Source organism: Falco peregrinus, chromosome 11 (assembly GCF_023634155.1).
Source record: "Falco peregrinus isolate bFalPer1 chromosome 11, bFalPer1.pri, whole genome shotgun sequence".
NCBI classification, from domain to species: Eukaryota; Metazoa; Chordata; class Aves; order Falconiformes; family Falconidae; genus Falco; species Falco peregrinus.
In genome coordinates this window covers 3,782,963-3,800,416 of record NC_073731.1, presented here as the reverse complement: position 1 = coordinate 3,800,416, position 17,454 = coordinate 3,782,963, and the positions used below count along the sequence as shown (strand labels likewise).

Here is a 17,454-nt window from a genome sequence, read left to right as displayed (position 1 = left end):
AAGTATCCAGTGCTGCCCTAAACATATGGCACAACAGTGCCACCAGACTTCAGCAGCTTTCTATTGAAAGAGAGTCTCGAAAGTGGTAGATGTGGTGAAGCATATTGCTTTATTCAACTTTTCTCCTGCCTTTCTTCAGCATGTGGGTGAGTCCCATGAGGAGACTGGTCTTTCCTGAGGGAGAGCTGACACCTCTTTGCTACTGCTCCTGATACAGGCCTGAGACTTGAGACAGAGCTGCTAATGGGCCCCAGTTAATTGTCTGACCCAGAGGGTATAAAATACTGTTATATTCCAGCTATGCTCTTGTCATGACCACTGACACCCCGGACTCCTGCAAGGAGCTCTTTAGATAAAGCAAGTAATAAAAGTGATTGTAGGGATCCTTGACACATAGCACCTAGTAAAGGAAACAGAGCAGACCTCAGCTCATTCACCAGTGAGCTCAAGGGGATGCACAAAAGAGTGAAGTGGCCTTGGTAGAGCCTGGTCTAAAGTTACACTTCAGGAAGATGGAGGAAGTATTTCCCGAGGACCTGATCAAAGGCTCTTTCTCTTCAATGCCAGTGTAATGCCTTCTGGCTGCCATCGTACGCAGGTAGCATTCAAGGGCTTTACATGACTCTTGGGTGAGTGCGGAATAAACATAATAAATCTAGGAGGGTTAATTCTCACAATATCAGCAATTACAGAAATGCAAACCATCTTGTTTAATATTTTGTGGCTCAAATTAATCAAAGGGATCAGCTGTTTTATCCCCCCACCCCCACTTTGTTTAAATCTGAGTTAGTGTGATCACAGGGAAGACAGAACAATACAAGTACAGACAGACAAGGATAACGTGAGACAATAGCAGAGTCTGAAGGGAGACTGCTATGGTGTCAAGACAAAATGACATAGTGTCAGGAGGCAAAGTCTTACCAAAAAAATATTGGGGCTCTGCTGGCACTTGAGGAATATCGTAATTCTTGGAGAATAAAACCTACCATACATCATCCAAAATCAATTGATAAGAGATCTCAGAGAGATTAAAAACTGCTCCCTCCCATTCATTAGTAAAGGTGGCTTCTGTCCAAAGCTGATTGTTGGTGTGGGCCAGCTATGATAAATGCTCTCTTACCCACCGAAAAGAAACACTTCTTAATGAGCTATTATCTTGTGTACATTTTGATTTCCAGATTGCTATGGTGGATATACAGAGTTTCCCAGAACTGACAGTGCTGCTCAGAAGCATGCTACCCTAAGTGATGTTTTAGAGGGGTCTTTTTTGTAGGTTCATAGAACTTTTTTATGCCAAACCAATCCCATGACCTGGTGTTTGTGCGTTATTTACATTGCAACAATAAACCATCAATTGTTGTTTGCATGCAGTGCAGAACTCCTAACAAGAAGGTGTTCATATGTGGTTATAGTGTGAGGCACCTAAGTGTTTGTGGGATGTAATTGCAATGACTGGGCACCCACAGCTCCTCTTTACTCAGAGGTGCTTATTGCTGCTCAGCACCTCTGAATATCAGGACATTTCTTTGTGGGAAAAGCTACTTCCCAATGGGATGGTTCCACCTGTGCTCCATGGCTCGGTTGTGCCCTCTTTCTCCACATGTGGCTTAGCCTGAGAAATATCCTTCTGCAGTCCCCATGGTCCTTTGGGAAGGCAGAGACCAGGATGTCCCATGCAGCAGCCCCAAGAGCAGTGCAGACTGACAAGGATGTGTGAAGCCTGCCTTCACTTTATTCCTGCATCCCTGAAGTTCACAGCTCAGCACTGAGCCAGTTCTCAGCCCTGGAAATGCCTTGCATGTCCCATCATGTCGCAAACCCCACAGCTCTTAAAGAGCATCGGTGACATTTATCCTGTGTCTCTCAATTATTCTCAGTGGAGTCGCGCTTGGGCCAATGACAGCGATGCTGCAAAAGGTCGCCTGATGGACCTTAGTGCTCTGTTTTATTTACTCAGTTTATTCAGCTTGCAGTAGAGACAGGACATGCTTAATACATTGGCCACGTCACAGACAGCCAAGCTCCAGTCCCCAGCACCTCCTCGGATTAGAGCGTTTATAGGAGGCGTTAGAAGAAATAGAAGGAGTTCAGCATATTTTTTTGGTATGTCAGAATTTCAAAGGATTTCTGAAATTTAATGAACTCACTTAATAGGCATAATTGTCTTGAGTACATGTGAGAAAACTTCTGAAATAGCAGAATTAGGCATGCTCCATTTTGTAGCCTTTCAATGACCTCCAGCAAATGTGTGACCCAGATATGAGAGCCTCCTGTCCACTTGCATAAACATGATGTTTTAAAAAGGCGGGGGGGGGGCGAATAAAAGAATCGAGCTCTTAATGGCACATGGACAGAGACATACTGCAATTGAAAAACAAGTTCAGAAGCAGATAGAGAATTGCCTCGAGACTCTGCACGACGAAACTCAGCCTCCTCCTGTGAAATGGAGGTTTGATGGCTGTGGACCTTCAGTCAAAACTGCTCTGGATTTTCCTACATAGAGGCTCAAATGGTAGTAAGGTGCTTGGATCTGCTTTAGGCCCACGAAAATCTCTGCTTTAATGCCTGAATGATGTCCAAGCTGCTGTTACACAATATATTCGGGATGCATTGTAACATGTAGGACTTTTTATTTCCTGGCCTGATTGAGGATGTATAAGGGTTGTAAAGGGGGAAGTAATGGCCGTGCCAGGAAGCAAGGAGGTGGTACCTGCCCATTCCACCTGTGACCAGTCCTCCTGCCACTCACGTACCTGTTATGGTGCAAGAAAAAGCTATGATTTAAAAAATCTCATTAGTTAACATGCATTTTGACACATTATTAACTTCCTATCACATGCTTTTCCTGCTCCTTTGGTCCAGAGGAGCTCTGTGGCTGGATTCTGACCACGGGTTTCTTTGCTTGTACTCACAGAGAGGGGTGAGTGGTCTTGATTAGTTCAGGCCCACCACTACCATAGTAACAAGCCCTGATTGACAGGACTCTGAATTAATATGCATACTTAGGGGAAGAGTATAGGGGTCCTGCCAGGCACGCCCATGCCAGCACACACGGGATAACACCACTGCTGCTGGCCCTGCTCAGCATCGCCCCTATCAAATTGCCACTTCCAGCATTGTTATGAGTCAGGTTTAATTAAAAGCAGGAACTAGCAAAGTGTTGCTGAGATTTAAAATTATATGTCCTTAGTTATTAACTGCTACAAATTAGGTAGACATTGTTTCAAGGAGAGCAATTTCCACAGACGGTGCTGGTAAAGCAAGCTGGCGTGGGGTATCGCACAACTTTCCAAAATGAGGATTGCCAGCTTTCTCAGAAAAGCGCTTTTTTGGCCACTTCTTGGGTTTTACGCATGACCGAGATTTAGCATTGTTCATGCTTGCTTGCAGCAATGATACTTTTCTGTCTATGAAAACTCATTTTTCATTTTAACAATAATGCCCAGGCAGGAAAAAACATGTCCTGGTTTCTCCATTGAGCCAAACACTGAAACAAAATATTGGGCCAAAATATGTTCTGATTTTGCAACTTTAAAATCTGCCTTTGCAAGTTAGTGCTGAATTTAGTTCAATGCCCTCAGGCTTTTTCCATGCAATAAAAATTGTGTTTCTTTTTTCTTTTCTTTTCTCTCTTCCCGCCCACCCCCACCCCCCCCACCCCCCCCCCAATTGGGGAAAATGAAAACTCAAACGAGAGAATGAAGTCAATTGTTACATTACAATTTTCTGTGCTCTTGGTGTTATAAGAAAACCATACAGAAGGCTCACTCAGAGTATCTTGCCTGGAAATCTGCATTATCAGTGTGCTTAAAGCTGCTGATACAGATGAGACGCTTTTGAGTTGTGGTAGCCAGTGATAAAAAAAAATAAAACAAAAAAAAAAAACCCAAAAAACAACCAAAAAACAAAATAACCCCAAACAAAAGTCCTCCACCAAACTTAAACCAGAGAAAAATAAAACTCTGAGACCTTAATAGTTCTGTTCGGCAGTTTAAAGAGAGAAAGTGGTGAGCTGGGCTGAAGATTTTCCTTCTCCACTATCTTTGCTACTTCCACAGCTCTGCAGGAGAGAAGAAAACAGTCTTTCAGCTATAATAGGTGTAAAACTAGGCAAATTCAACAAAGTTTTAGTGAGTGAGAATAGAGAGCAGCGTTCACAACATTTTACTTGGCAATCTCTTTATAGGTACTCAGACGTGAAGGCTGGGACTGTGGTACACAGAGACAGATTGCGCTGTGCTGGAGAATGGGGAATTTAAGGTACCATGCATAACACAACTTTTATTGGGCTAACAAATGTAGAGAGCAGACCACAGTCTTTGACAGAAAAAGAGGAAGAAAAAGCTCTTCAGCACCAAAGTTTTTATGTTAATCTGGTAAAAGCTATTACAATATCTATTATCGCTAGCTTTTTAAAAGCCAGTAAGGCTGAAGGCCACAATCTACACATATCTTCAGAGCAGATACATCATTTTTTTCCCCCAGAAGTTAACTGATAAATTGCCTCTGTGTGTGTATTTATATAGGTATGGGTATGTGTATGTTTTCCTGTGACTGTGAGATACAAAGTAAGGGAACGTAAAAGCTCATTATTGTTTATTGTCAAGTATGGTAAAGGAACAGAAATTAAAGAGGCTGAGGGGGAAGCAAGCAGCTGTAGAAGTACTGACACCAGTAACTTTTCATGAGGGTGAGTCAACGCATCAGGATGTCAGACCCTTGTTCCTGCCCTTTTGAACTTACTTCTATAGATCACGACAAAATAGAGAAGTGAGAGAAAGATACTCCTCTCCCCAGCAGGGCAGAAAGGAAACCAGCCGCTCATGCAAATATTTCAGATGAGAAGTTGAACACACACCCTGCTCACATCCGCAGGGACAGCTGCATTAAGCAATACCAACAGGTTTCAGAGGCAGAAACAGGTATAAAGTAGTAAGCACATGGGGAAGAAGAGGGGCTTCTTCATGTCCACTCATGTGAAGTGTAAAATAGTAATTTTGGCATGATGGGGCCTTGCAAATGTGCTAAGCCCAGCTGATTTGAGGCTTGGGAGGCAGGAGCTCCATGGGGACATCCTGGCCAGGCTGGGCTCAGCTGTCCCCAGGCACAGCAGCAGCTTGGTGGGGTGTGCTCTTGCCCTGGGCACATGGCTGGTAGCTCTTCCTTCAAGAAGCAATGAGCTACATCCCCTGTCACATCCCTGCTGCCACTGGCTGTGGGGCAGTTCATGCTGCATTGGCACAAGTTGCCCTATGGGACCTATGCAAGAAGATGTTTATGTTCAAAGTGTTTTGTCCCTTAGAGACGGCCTTGAATGTCCCCTCCATGCTGGGGATGAACAGGGACATGACATGGCAGAAGAACTGCTGCCAGGGCTGCTGGCTGTGCTTTTGAGCTGGCCGTGGGGCTCTCCACCAGGCCCCATGTTGCAGGTGTTAGATGTGGAGTGGTCATCACACTCCCCAGTAGGTCTTCAGATTTTTTTGGCATCTGTCTGCTACTCAAATGGCATTGGCTGAGGTCCTGCTGGGCTCAGGAGACTCTGCATGTTAATGTTGTGTGGCATTGCATGGTCTACAGTTTGCTTTTTAGAAGCAAAATGAGAAGTGAGAGGCAGCTGGCGTGCTCATGGACCTTTTGTGAAAAGATGGCCCCCAACTTGCTCTCTTGGACAAAGAAATAAAGTAATTTGCAAAACCCAAATTCCTCACCATGGTCACAGGCTGCCTTTTCACTCATCTTAAGAAACTGAGATAAGGGATGCTCAAATTGGATGATACCCAAACATATTTTGCTCTCTTGGATTAAAACAAGCCACCTCTGAAATCAGAACATTTTTGCTGTGGTCAAGAGGTGCTGCTTCTCACCTGCCAGCTAGTTCTGCTTGATTTTTTACCACAGTAACTCAAGGTCCCAGGTATGACACAAGTCTCACCGTGGCAGCAACAGTGCACACCCTATTGAAGAAAAACATTTCCTGTCTCACAGAAATTGACATTTAGGTAGACAATGGTGGGAGGGAGGAAAAAAAAGCAAAGTGACTCAGAATTGCTGGGTTGGCTGGTGGCAGACGTGCAACTGGACTCTACCTCTCCTGCTGACTGGTGGCCTCAGGATGAAGCCATACTGTTTTGTCCTGGTGTGCTGAGTGTGTGCCCACCCAGCCTGTGTGGGGTTCCCACTAGCATTAAGCATTTTTTATGTATTGTATGTATGTATGCATGCATGGTCAGTGTTGTTGTTAATATTGTAATAGATTAGAATTGATTAGGAAGTTCAACTGCATTGCACTGATATGGGTCGAAAAGCTGGAAACAGCTGTATTTCCAGAAAACGCCTGTATTTCCAGACAGCATCACCACTGCTCGATGGCTGGTTCACCTAAGCAAAAGAGATATTTCACATGAGTGGATGTGATATTTAGAAAACGTGAAGATCTTGTTTTACATGAAGAGGCACATTTTCAAATAGGGAAACAGGTACATTATATGCACTGAAAGCCCCTGGAAGTGTCGTTAGTATCTCTGCAAAAGTTGCCCTGTCTGCACTCCTCTCACAGTGCTTTGGTGATAATTTGTGAGCAACACTTTGAGGCTGATTTTAGTAAGGTCATTCCTGCCTGCGCTTTCCAGACCTTATTACCTGTGTCTCAGTTGTCCAGAATTTGCTGTTACTTCCAAAACCTGTATGTCCCAAGAAAAAGTCCTCATCAATTCTGTAGCAGTTTGATCATCTACATCTTTTTAAAAAGTGTCTCCAATGATATTTAGATAGTTTGGTGACTTGTAAAAGAGTGAGGGGTGGTTGCCCTTTCCTGCACTTTGAATTTTCACCCATGCATTTACTGACATTGGAGTTTATTCTTGACTCTGAATAGTTCCAAGGGAAGACCTGGTCTGAGCTTCCCCAACAGAAAATATTGCATAGCTATAGCTATCTTCACCGTTAGCAGCATAGAATGTTTTCTACAATATTTTGTTTTACATTCAGCATATTTCAGCAGCAGTTAGGCAGCTTGGGTCCCAAGCCTTATCTTTAATGTATTTTAATGCTACTAAGTTGTGTAGCCTTCCTGAAGTAAAAAGCAGTCAGCATGTTACATCTATTCAGTTTATTAGAAAAAATACGATCCTAATCACTGCACAGATCTTTTGGGAAATTCCCTGGTCACACAGCTCTCAAACTGCAGGTATACCTGTTTTGGTGATACTCCATCACACAGGTCAGGTTTACCTAAACCCTCTGCTGCTGCTGGGCACCACAGAAAACAAAGTAAAGTACTACATTCAAATGCTGAAACTCAGGTAGAGATGTCCTTTTTGGAAGAAATGTTCAAATGAGATGCACAAACACCATGAAAACTGGACTGGGGCAGGAGGCAGGGAGCAGCAGCCTGTCCTTTGCAAGAGAAAGCAGCAAATAACGAGTTGGTTATGGAAGAGATAAAAGAAAAGCTGACCTCTGTGATAAGCATGGAGGTGGTGGGAACGATGAAGCAAGGAAGCAATTATCACAACTCTTCTGGATGAAGTGGGTACAAGAGCTAACGTAGCTGAGCAGTGAATTTCAGCAGAAAAAAAATGGATTGTGCACAGCTGCAGGGGTTACTGCTGGAGACTGTATCAGAAAGAAGAAAAATGGATATTGCCTGCAGAGGGACTCGGCACTTTATTGGGCTTCCAGGAGAAGTCGGCTCCAGCATACGCAGGAATTTCTGAGAAGATGATTTCCTAGCTACTTTAGATTCACTGCAAACAGGTTTCAAGTGATAAAATTCTTTGGGGGATACGGGTTATAATGAATGATCTGTTTTAGAAGAGGAAACAAATAGTGGGATGTTGCAATGTTTTAGCAGTGAGAAAGCCATTGTTTCCAGATTTGTATTAATGATACGGAGTAGAAGGAGAATGGTGAGATGACAGCATTTGTAAATGAGGAAAGTGATCAAATATCAATGGCAGTCCCAGGAGGAAGGGTGAGAGCAGTTGGAAAATACTAAATTTCAGCTCTGATTCTCATATCCCTTAGGATATTTTATAAATTCATTTTTTCCTGAGGAGTTTTCTGGGTACCTCAACTCAAGGCAGTGCACTAAGCCTTCATACCTCTGTTATTTGTCCAGCAGTTAAATCCAGCTTCAGCTGCTAATGCTGATGAACCTGGAGTCAGGAGAGACTGCAATACTCAAGCCCTTGTGAGCGACGGCCAGCTGTCATTATTTCAAGACTCTTGTCATGAGCGCAGCTCTCGCCATGTGAATGATTCTGCATATTACTCACAACTTGTAAGAACAAAGCGAAGAACAGTATTTGAACTGCATTTTCTAAATACAGCCACATGAACAATACTTCGAAAGGAAAAATTTCCTGTCAAGAGGCATTTATATGCGGCACCAGGAAAAAAAAAAATCTGCTCTGGAGATCTAGATCTGTAGGCAAAAAGATGCAAAGTAGGAAATCCCAAAACACAAAAAGAATTATGTTGCTCAACTAACATTATATTTCTTGCATGATAATAATTATAAACAGACGCACCATTTGATGGTTTACAGATTTCTCTTCTTTACTTAGTTCAGCTAAAATTTGTGAAGTCTTTCCCTTCATTTGTGGAATAATTGACTTGTTCTTATGACATCTCCGGGCTTACGATCCAAAGCTAAGCACAATCTTTTAGTCGAAGCTGGATCTCTTTGTGAAATAAGTACTGTGATTTCATCACATCTTACTGGGTTCGGTACAAAAATTACTGTTGAGATGTAATCACCTGGGCTACGCAGAAAATGACGCCAGATGAGTGGAGGGGTTGCCTGCACCCATTGCATTCGCTGAAACCCAGTGACTCTTCCCTTTACACAATGTCTGTAGGGGTGCCAAACCCAAAAGTTTTCGAGAAACAAAAGTTTTAAAGAATTGCACGTCAGGCAACGGCAGGAGAAGACTTTCTGTTTCTAAAGCTGTGCAGGCTCTTTGGAGTGACATGCTCTGCCATGACTGCCAGCCAGCCTTCCCACGCTTCCTTTTCTTTACCTGCTCCCACCGCCACCGCTGCAGATTGCCTCATCTTCTCTGTTTAAAGATCATTTCAGCTGTTGACATGTCCTTTGTGTGAGTTTGCTGACTTATTTTGTGAGAATGTTTGATGCAGTAGGATGCCTTGGCACAATATCAGCTTTGCTGCAACTGAGATTTGTCACTGAGCTCCTCCTCAAGCAAAGCCCTCGAGTCTCCTTCATCAGCCTCTGGCACCTGCGATGCCTTCCTGTAGTCGGGGTGAAGGTGTATGTGTGCCCCCAAATCTCCCTCCTCTCGATCAGCCTTTCCGTTTTCCCCTTGCATGAGCATGGAGTGAGCAAACTGTCTAGTCTCTGAAGGCGCAGGTAGATGCCATGCTTCTCAGGCTTTTCATGTAACAAAAAATACCTGTCTGTGTATACAAACTGAGTCACCTTCTGCCTGTAATTGCAGTTCTTGTCAGACATCATTTCAAGTGTTATTCTTGGCAATAACGTCTCATTCAGCTTGGCCTCTTCTCCCCAGTGATCATGCACTTTGGTTTCCCATCTTTATCAGAATGGGCAGCTTTGTACTTAAAATCTGCTTTTGTTTTTGCTGCTTTATGTTTGTGTTGGGCATTTTTTCATTGGGAAATTGTGTTTTCCCTGTGGACTATGCTCCTTCACACTGCAAGTTTGGTCTGTGTCTCACTTTCCTGAGGAGCTGGTCCCAAGCAGAAATGGGAGGTCGCCTCTTGTGTGTTTTGAAAATTTGCAAGAAATATTCATTGGAAATCAGATACTAAGATATTAAATGTGCACACAGAGTTAGAACATAATATATTAGTGGCATAATCCTTTTTATGATATTCCATACAGGTCTTAAGTATAAATATTTCCAGTGTTGAACAAGTGCTGCCTTAAACCATTCAGTCACTCCGTAGAGGCTGCAGCTCACTCAACAGCAAAGCTTAGGCCTATTTCCAACCTCTCTCCAACAGAAAACACAGGATTGGTCCATCATATTCACTGTTATCTCTCATGTTGCCATTTTCCACCCCTCTTGGCCAGGTCCTTTTTCCCCAGCAGAATAACTGGTAAGCAACCAGTACCTCACTTTGATTATTTGACTCAATTCATTTAGTCTTTGCCTGTAATTGAGTGCAAACCTAACCACTAGTAGAGCATCAAGAGCTTTTTTGTATGGGTGACGTACCTTGCCCCTGTCATGGATGATTTGGGCCAGGCTGTTATGGGTATCCTGTCTGGTTCTGTCAGCAGTTACACCAGGGAAAGTTTTGGCACATGCTGTAAAAGCTAAACCTTGACCCAGCCATGAGCAAAGAAGAGAGAGGCACTGATTTAAAATGCCTGATGATGAAGTCAGATGAAGCCATTTCAATATCAACTGAAATAATTTTATCGGCAGTGGCTCCTATGAACATATTTTCCTCTCAGTTACAAGCAGTGGGGTTACCCGGCTCAGAGATCTCCAGGTGGACTCACCATCCTTAGCTCCCCTTTGAGGACAGGGCTGGGAGAAGGGACAATACTTTGCAAGTGCCATTGCCCCTATGGCCTTACGCCTCTGCCCCTGAACACAGGGGAAAATGAACCAGACGCAGTTGGCTGGTGATCTGGTTTTCAACCCAGTAGTTTTGACCAGAGGATGTCGGACTCTCTGTAGCCAGAAGCCAGTTAGCTGCTAGCAAAGTATTTGCATGAATACTTGTGCAACATCTTCTGGCTGACAAACTGCATTATGTGTTTGTCCCCGTGCCCAGGAGTGAGCATCGCAGTTCTCTGCCTCCATACACTGTGTTATGTGTAGCCAAAATTGTAAACTTCTTGTGGTGGTGGTGGTGGTGGTGTTCTCTGAGCTAACATCCAAGACACAGCCAATGTCAGGGATCTGTTTTGGGAACTGGAAGGTGCTCTGTCTCAACTGCTGCTGCTTGGGTGACTTGCTGACACCAAAGTCCCTAAAGAATTGGCTTAGCAGTGGGCAATATCTGAGCCAAAAACCTGCAGATCAGCAGCTTCTGGAAGCAGAAACTCCTTTTGCAAGTTCTGGTATCACCCAAGCTGCTTTCCTGACTTTTAGCAATGGCTTTTTGTTAATTAGGTCATGTGTGGCCGTTGTAAATTAAGTGCTACACAATCCAGTAGGAACAGTGTTTTGTGCCCCTGTGTCTTTTCACTTCATAAGTCTCACCTTTTCTTTGCTCTCCAGGTTATGCTGAGACGGAAGGAGGGACTTGGAGAGAGAAGATTAACCTTTCACTGGCCACAATTCGCTCCCTCTTATCACAGAGGATTCGGCAACCCACCCCCCTCCCATCCAGCCTGTCTGAATTGCTGAAAGCATAATGCTCCCATATGAGAGATAAGTAAGTGAGCTCTCTTTCTTTTCCATAGGGATGAACTATAGTGTATGCAGATTATTAGGAGAAGAAAATAATATCAGAGAAAGGTGGCTTTCTTAAAAGGCATCAGTAGCATTAGTGTCATGTGTGAAGCACCCATTTGTGACAACTGTACAGACCTTTCAATGGAAAATTGTGCTGTGCTACCTTTTAAAGTATGAAATGCTAATTTTGGATTTACAATTTTTGAACTGGAGGGCTGCATTTTTCATGGAATTTTGTTTAATTTCCCAGTGAAAAAAGGCATTCGAAACACAACTGTCTACAGCCAACTGTCAACAAAAATCAACTGTAATAACACGCAGCCTGTCACTGATTTATGTAGTGATGTGGTAATCTTCTCAATTTAGCTGGATATTTCTTCTTCATACCAAATAGCTGAAAGTCTTGCTAGACATTTATGAATATCGGGAGTTACTATTAGGATGATAATGGGGCAAGATTAAAGAGGTGTTCACTAGTTCAAAGTGCCAGTTAAAGAGACAGGGAATCAAGAGGTGTAGAAATATATGGCCCATTGGTATAAGTGAACTTTATATTTTCAGAGTTGCTTAAGATTTGGGAGACGGCATATTGAAATCCATCTGCCATGACAGCATCTTTCTAAAGGGAGACCGGGGGGAGCAGCTATACACATTTTTTTTCCCTAAAAAATCTGCTTTTGTTTAGCGAGGGGTGGATTTAAAATCTTGAGTATTGGAGATAGAGGAAATGAGTATGGGTGATGATATGGTAATCAGGCCACTGGGACTCTTTGCCCTTTTCTCCGAAGGTCTGAGCCTTAGATGTGGTCACTCTGTACCAGGCTGCATCTCAGCAAGGACTGGCGAGTAAGATATCACACTCTGCATGTTACAGCTAAGGAAAGTAATTGGCCCTTCATAAAGAGCTAGAACTAATGCAGACAAAACGATACTGCAAGACTTGAGCTGCAAATAAAGAGACAAGTTTGTGTTTTACAAAAATGTATAATTTACCAGGCATTTCATTATGCTGTATAAAAAGGCAAAAATGATAATTGAAAATAAATGCGGCTGCCTAGCTACAGTATATGCTGCCAGCGTTACTGGAAATAGAAGCGCTTTCTTGCTGAAGATAGTTAAAATTTTGATACAACTTCTGTCTGCAGATTTGTGTAATGTATCTTGTTAAATTTGTTTCAGTTTGGGTATTTGTTACAGAGAAGCAGGCAAAATGTGAGGATCTGTCTGTGTATTTATATATCTAGGAGTTTATACAATTACATTAATTATTAACAGTGTGTTCTGCAGATGCACCCATCTGCGGAGTCTGGGTGAGGTTGCTGAGTTTATTTCAGAGCGGGCAGAGTACACCATTTACCTTCAAGGTTGCCAAAGATATTCCATTGCAAGCTCCTATCTTCCAGGGAACGTGGTTACAAATATAAATATACCAAAGTAATATTGTTGGGTTCTTTTCCCTTGAAGCAAAGGGAACTCTGAGTTGCCATTTTTCTTTGGCAGCATACAAAGATGGGGCTACTTGGGGATGCTGAGAATTACTGGAGGAGGAGGGGATGGGTCCATTGTCACTGAATTGTTATTGCTTCTGCTCTGAAAGCTTCTTTCTGGCTGCCCGCATCCTCTGGCAAGAGGAAGTTGCCGCAGACATGGTGTCCATCTGCGTCCTAACACATGAGCCTACCTGCAGCAGTCTGGGTGATCTCCACAACCCAAAATGGGAAAATCTCTCCTGAGGCAGTTTTTCTGGGGAAAACCCCCACCTCTCCTGGATTGAGATTTTCCCCCCCAAGCCCTTTAATTTCTTATCAGAGCACACTGTAAATGGCTCAGCCCCTTGTGGTGTCTGCTCATGCCCTGCAGCAGCAAAAGGCAGTGCATGTTACCCAAATTATGAGTGAAGCTACTGAGTGTCCATTAGCTCTGGAATAAAGCTAAAAAGGAAAGGTAAGAGGCCTTCCCTTGACTGAAAAAGGCTTGACACCACCAAGCTGGCTTTAGAGGCCAGAGTGGTAGGGTCAGAGAAACAGCAAACAAAATTAGTTCCTTGTTGGGGCTCCCATACCACAGATCCCCCACCAGGCTGGATGGGATGAGACCACAGTGAACCAAGTACTGGGAAATGAACTGACCAGAAGGAGACTTTTATATGTGTTTAGATCCACTGTTTAAAATAATCTTTTTTCCCCCCTTTCTTTCCGTTTGGACTCTTTTTTATTTTTAATTTGTAGACTCAGCTGGGCTGCATTGTTCAGACAGCCATGGTTGTGTTTGGATGGGTCAGGCCCTATGAATTCACTTGGCCTTGAAGCAAAAAACTCATCATGAATAATGAAAGAAAAGGAAAATAATGCCTGAGACAGAATGACTTTAAAAATGATTAATATCTATTCTTTGCCTCATAATTTGCCTCCAGACTTTTCCCTTTTCAAAATAGCTTGCCATTAGCAGTTGAACTTTCAATAGTCAGTACTTTGATGGAACTGGTACTCTGAAGCCAAAGGGAACATTATTATTATTATTATTATTATTTTATGAAATCAAGGTTCATTTTGATAAGTTCAAAGCCCTAGATGAATATAGAAAGGACCAAGTTCTACCCTCAGCCACACCTAGCTTGCTCAAATTGGCCACTTGAAACACCGCAATGTTTTCCAGAGAGATACTGAAATTCTTGAGACCATAGAGGTGTAAACACCACCCTTAGGTTCCTATCTAATAACCGCTTACAGAAAAGCAGGTCCTGCACAGAGCATCGTGGAGGGGATTTGCAGTTATGAAGGAACAGGATACACCAGGGATGCAACTGACTGCCACTAAGTAGCTCAGCAACTCTGAAGGGCTCCCAGCCAGGCTCTCAATACCTCGTCTCAGGCAGGAGATTTTTTTCTTCAAAGGCTTTTATTAAAAAACAGTTCAGGTAAATGCTGACAATAAGCAAGCAAACCTGTTCAGCCCCAGTCCACAACTTGCCAGGCAACAGGATGCTTCTCCCTGACATTTAAGAGAGCTAACAGCTGAAGAAAATATTGCATGTTTTACCCTTTCCATTTGACAAAACCATATTACTTTTGCAATTGCATTTATGTTCCTTTTTTGCAGACTGTCCCCTCCTCCAATTCCCAGGGTCTAAAGGCTCCCAGCTGCCTCCTGTTAAAGGAAACCCCCTTTCCCGTAGTGCCCTGGCCAGGACTTTGAAAAAACCTAAAGCAGCTTTGTCTACCTCAGAAGCAGATCCATGCCAGGATTTGGGGTATGCTGAGTCAGGGCTTGGGGAGCTAAGCTGGCAGGGTATGGACATAGAGTAATTGCAACCAATGAGCTAATGGGAGTTAATTAGTGTATCCCAAACACCTGTGGAGCTCTTCCCACCATGGTTTGAGCTTCTGTTTGCTCTTGGGGCACACTGCTTCACCTTTGTTCTGAACACCTCCATCCAACCATGTGGGGTTTCCTTGTCTTGGGCTACCCTGAGCTTCAGGTAAGTCCTTCTGTTATTCCTAAAGTCTTAAAGTTTTGTAGCATGACAGTGCTTCAGGGTTGTTTTTCTTTTTGAGATGGTGAGCAGAGAATGATGGTTGTAGCACCTGAAGTTGCTTTGGTTTGTGGCAGTTGCAAGGTGGGGTAGCTGCTTGATGTGAAAGATGGTGATTCTGTTGTATGTCAAGAACCTAATTTCTTAACTTTTTTGTCCCTCTACCTCTACCCCATTACTTGAGTCTGCTTTGTTGGCATGTTTAACCTTTAGACACCTGTATGCATGTAATGCCTCTCTCATGAGTCTTCACCTAGCTGATCATCTGTAGATAGCAGTAAGATTTTATGGGACTTGGTACTTCTTAAGAAAGCCAGACTTCTTTGATTTTCTGTCAAAATAGTGGATGATGATTTTGTTTGTAATGGTCAGATGTGCTAGTTCTGTGAATATTATGGTCTTTGCAGTATATGAAGTCAAAATTGTTATGGTCTTCAGTCAAGCAATGCTCCTGTTGAGCATGTGGGGTTTACCCCTGATTAAAACAGGGATTGCCCCATGTTTTTCTGCTTCATCCCTTTCCTGGTGTGTCTGGAATTGGATGGAGGGTTGGGAGAACCGAAGGTGTATGTTCTCCTCCGCTGCCACAGTTTCGGACAACCCAGCAGTATTCATGCAGGCTTCAGGTGTTCCAGCTAAATTAATCTGTGAGCCTGTGGTCACAGCTGAACTTTGTTAAAACACTTAAGGGTAAAGGGTGGCTACAAAGTGCTGAGAAGCTACCAGAACCTTCTGTACCTTTCAAATCCAGCTCTGAATTATCTCTGCCTGTGCTAAGAGGTGGGAGTAGGCCTTTTAATGTATGCCTGGGGATAAAGCTACTTTTGTTGCCCACTGAAAGCATGGCAACCTCAGCTTAGACGGCTGAACCTGTGTCAGGTGCGCCATTATGGGGACTTTAATGGCTCAGGGGAGGAAGGCTTATATGGCAAAACCCCCTCCCCCCTGAAAATCCCCCTGATTTCAGGGGTTTCACCTGCCGCATACAGCAGTCTGGTTTTTAAGACTCAAAAATGCACTTGCGCATTATCTGCAGATATAATTGAATGTATATACAAATCCATAATAGGTACACCTGTGCTGCCTCCCCGGCATGCATAAGTATTCCCTGCATGTGTGTGTGTTCTCTGCAAGCTACACTACACATTAATAAGACAATTCATATATTGCATTAGGACATACTGTATGCAGACAATGCTCCAGGTACTGAATGCTTTTTTTTTTCTTCTTTTTTTGTAAATCCTGAAATATGGCTGATATGGTCCACTGCAAAATGAACCTATATTGGAAATGGCAAAATTGTAATGTAAAATATACTGGGGTCAGTGGGGTGTGATGTTTTTTGCATATATTTTTTCTCCCTTGACCCATGCCATTCTCCTGCATATAAGGGGGGGAAAAAGCTTCATCTCACACAGAAATGTGATGTCCTTTACTGCCAGAGGCTGTTGCTGTTTTAAATGAGGAAAAAGCACAATGCATGAAGAAGGAAAATTAAAGCATATTCATTTTAGAAATTAGATACGGTGTCAGGAGGCTCTCTGGAAATAGCAGGGTTTGAATGGAACACCAGACTACAAGACAGTTCACTGAACTTTTGACCACTATTTATACTATGGGAGCTTTTGAAATGGGAAGACAGCAAAGTATTTTATAGCTGTTTAATAGTGGATTGTGGTTTTTACTAGACATTTATCTTCCCTCTGAGTGTATATAAGATAAGTAAACATTATGTAGTGTAATTGTGTTATGTTGGAAGCACTTTAATTTAAGGTTGGTTTATTTTCCCTGTTTGTGGTACATCTTCCCTCAAGCAGCAAAGCTGCCTGCCTCTGCAGGTGAGTGCAGTTGGCACCTGAATGCCTGACTCCACCTCAGCATCAAACATGTAACTGAGGTCACTCCTGGGATCTAAGGGACGCTTTTGCTCCTTGTTGTATTGGGTAAAAATTTAAGTCTAAAGCAGGGGTGGCTTTGTCCCTGGACCATTTGGGAATCTCAAGCAACGGCTAGCTCCAGACCTTACTTAATCTTTCTCTCGTTTAAATCTCATATATAAGTTTAGACCCTCTTTAGCATTCCAGGTATACTGAGCAATATACCCTTCCAGAGTTGGCAGCTATCTCATTACAATTGTAATGATGCATCACCAGGCAGACATGCATGAATGAAACACTGTTTGCAGAACCAAAAATGTGTTTGGGGTATTTTCAAGCCCTGTTAACTTGGGCTGTTGTTCATGGAAATAACGTGGAAAGATCAGAATTTTGGCGTAATCTGAGAAAATGTGATCTTAGAGCAGTTTTAGCCCTTAGTCAAGACTCTTCTTTCCCTTCTCTCTTTTCTTTCTATCTACATAAATTTAGCTTGAGTTGGCCTGTGGAAAGTTGCACCATGGCTCTGGGTGTCAGAGGGGCCAGCCATCTGAGATGGAAGTGCTCTGGAGAAGGAGCTGCTACCATTAAATGAGCCACCTCCAGTAGCTGAAGGCTCAAATGGAGTTGTGCTGTACTGTGATAG

At 43.1% G+C, this 17,454-nt stretch overlaps 1 long non-coding RNA gene across 14 annotated transcripts in view; it reads left to right on the top strand.

The window, feature by feature from the left end:
• LOC129785307 (uncharacterized) overlaps positions 1-17,454 on the top strand; it is a 229,966-nt gene that overhangs the window by 70,079 nt on the left and 142,433 nt on the right. For 12 of the 14 annotated variants that reach the window (XR_008749182.1, XR_008749175.1, XR_008749186.1 and 9 more), the window contains 2 exons: positions 4,187-4,260; positions 11,226-11,382. This is a non-coding gene — a long non-coding RNA (uncharacterized LOC129785307). The remainder of the gene's footprint in view (positions 1-4,186; positions 4,261-11,225; positions 11,383-17,454) is intronic. The other 2 variants (XR_008749185.1, XR_008749181.1) reach the window with 1 other exon arrangement.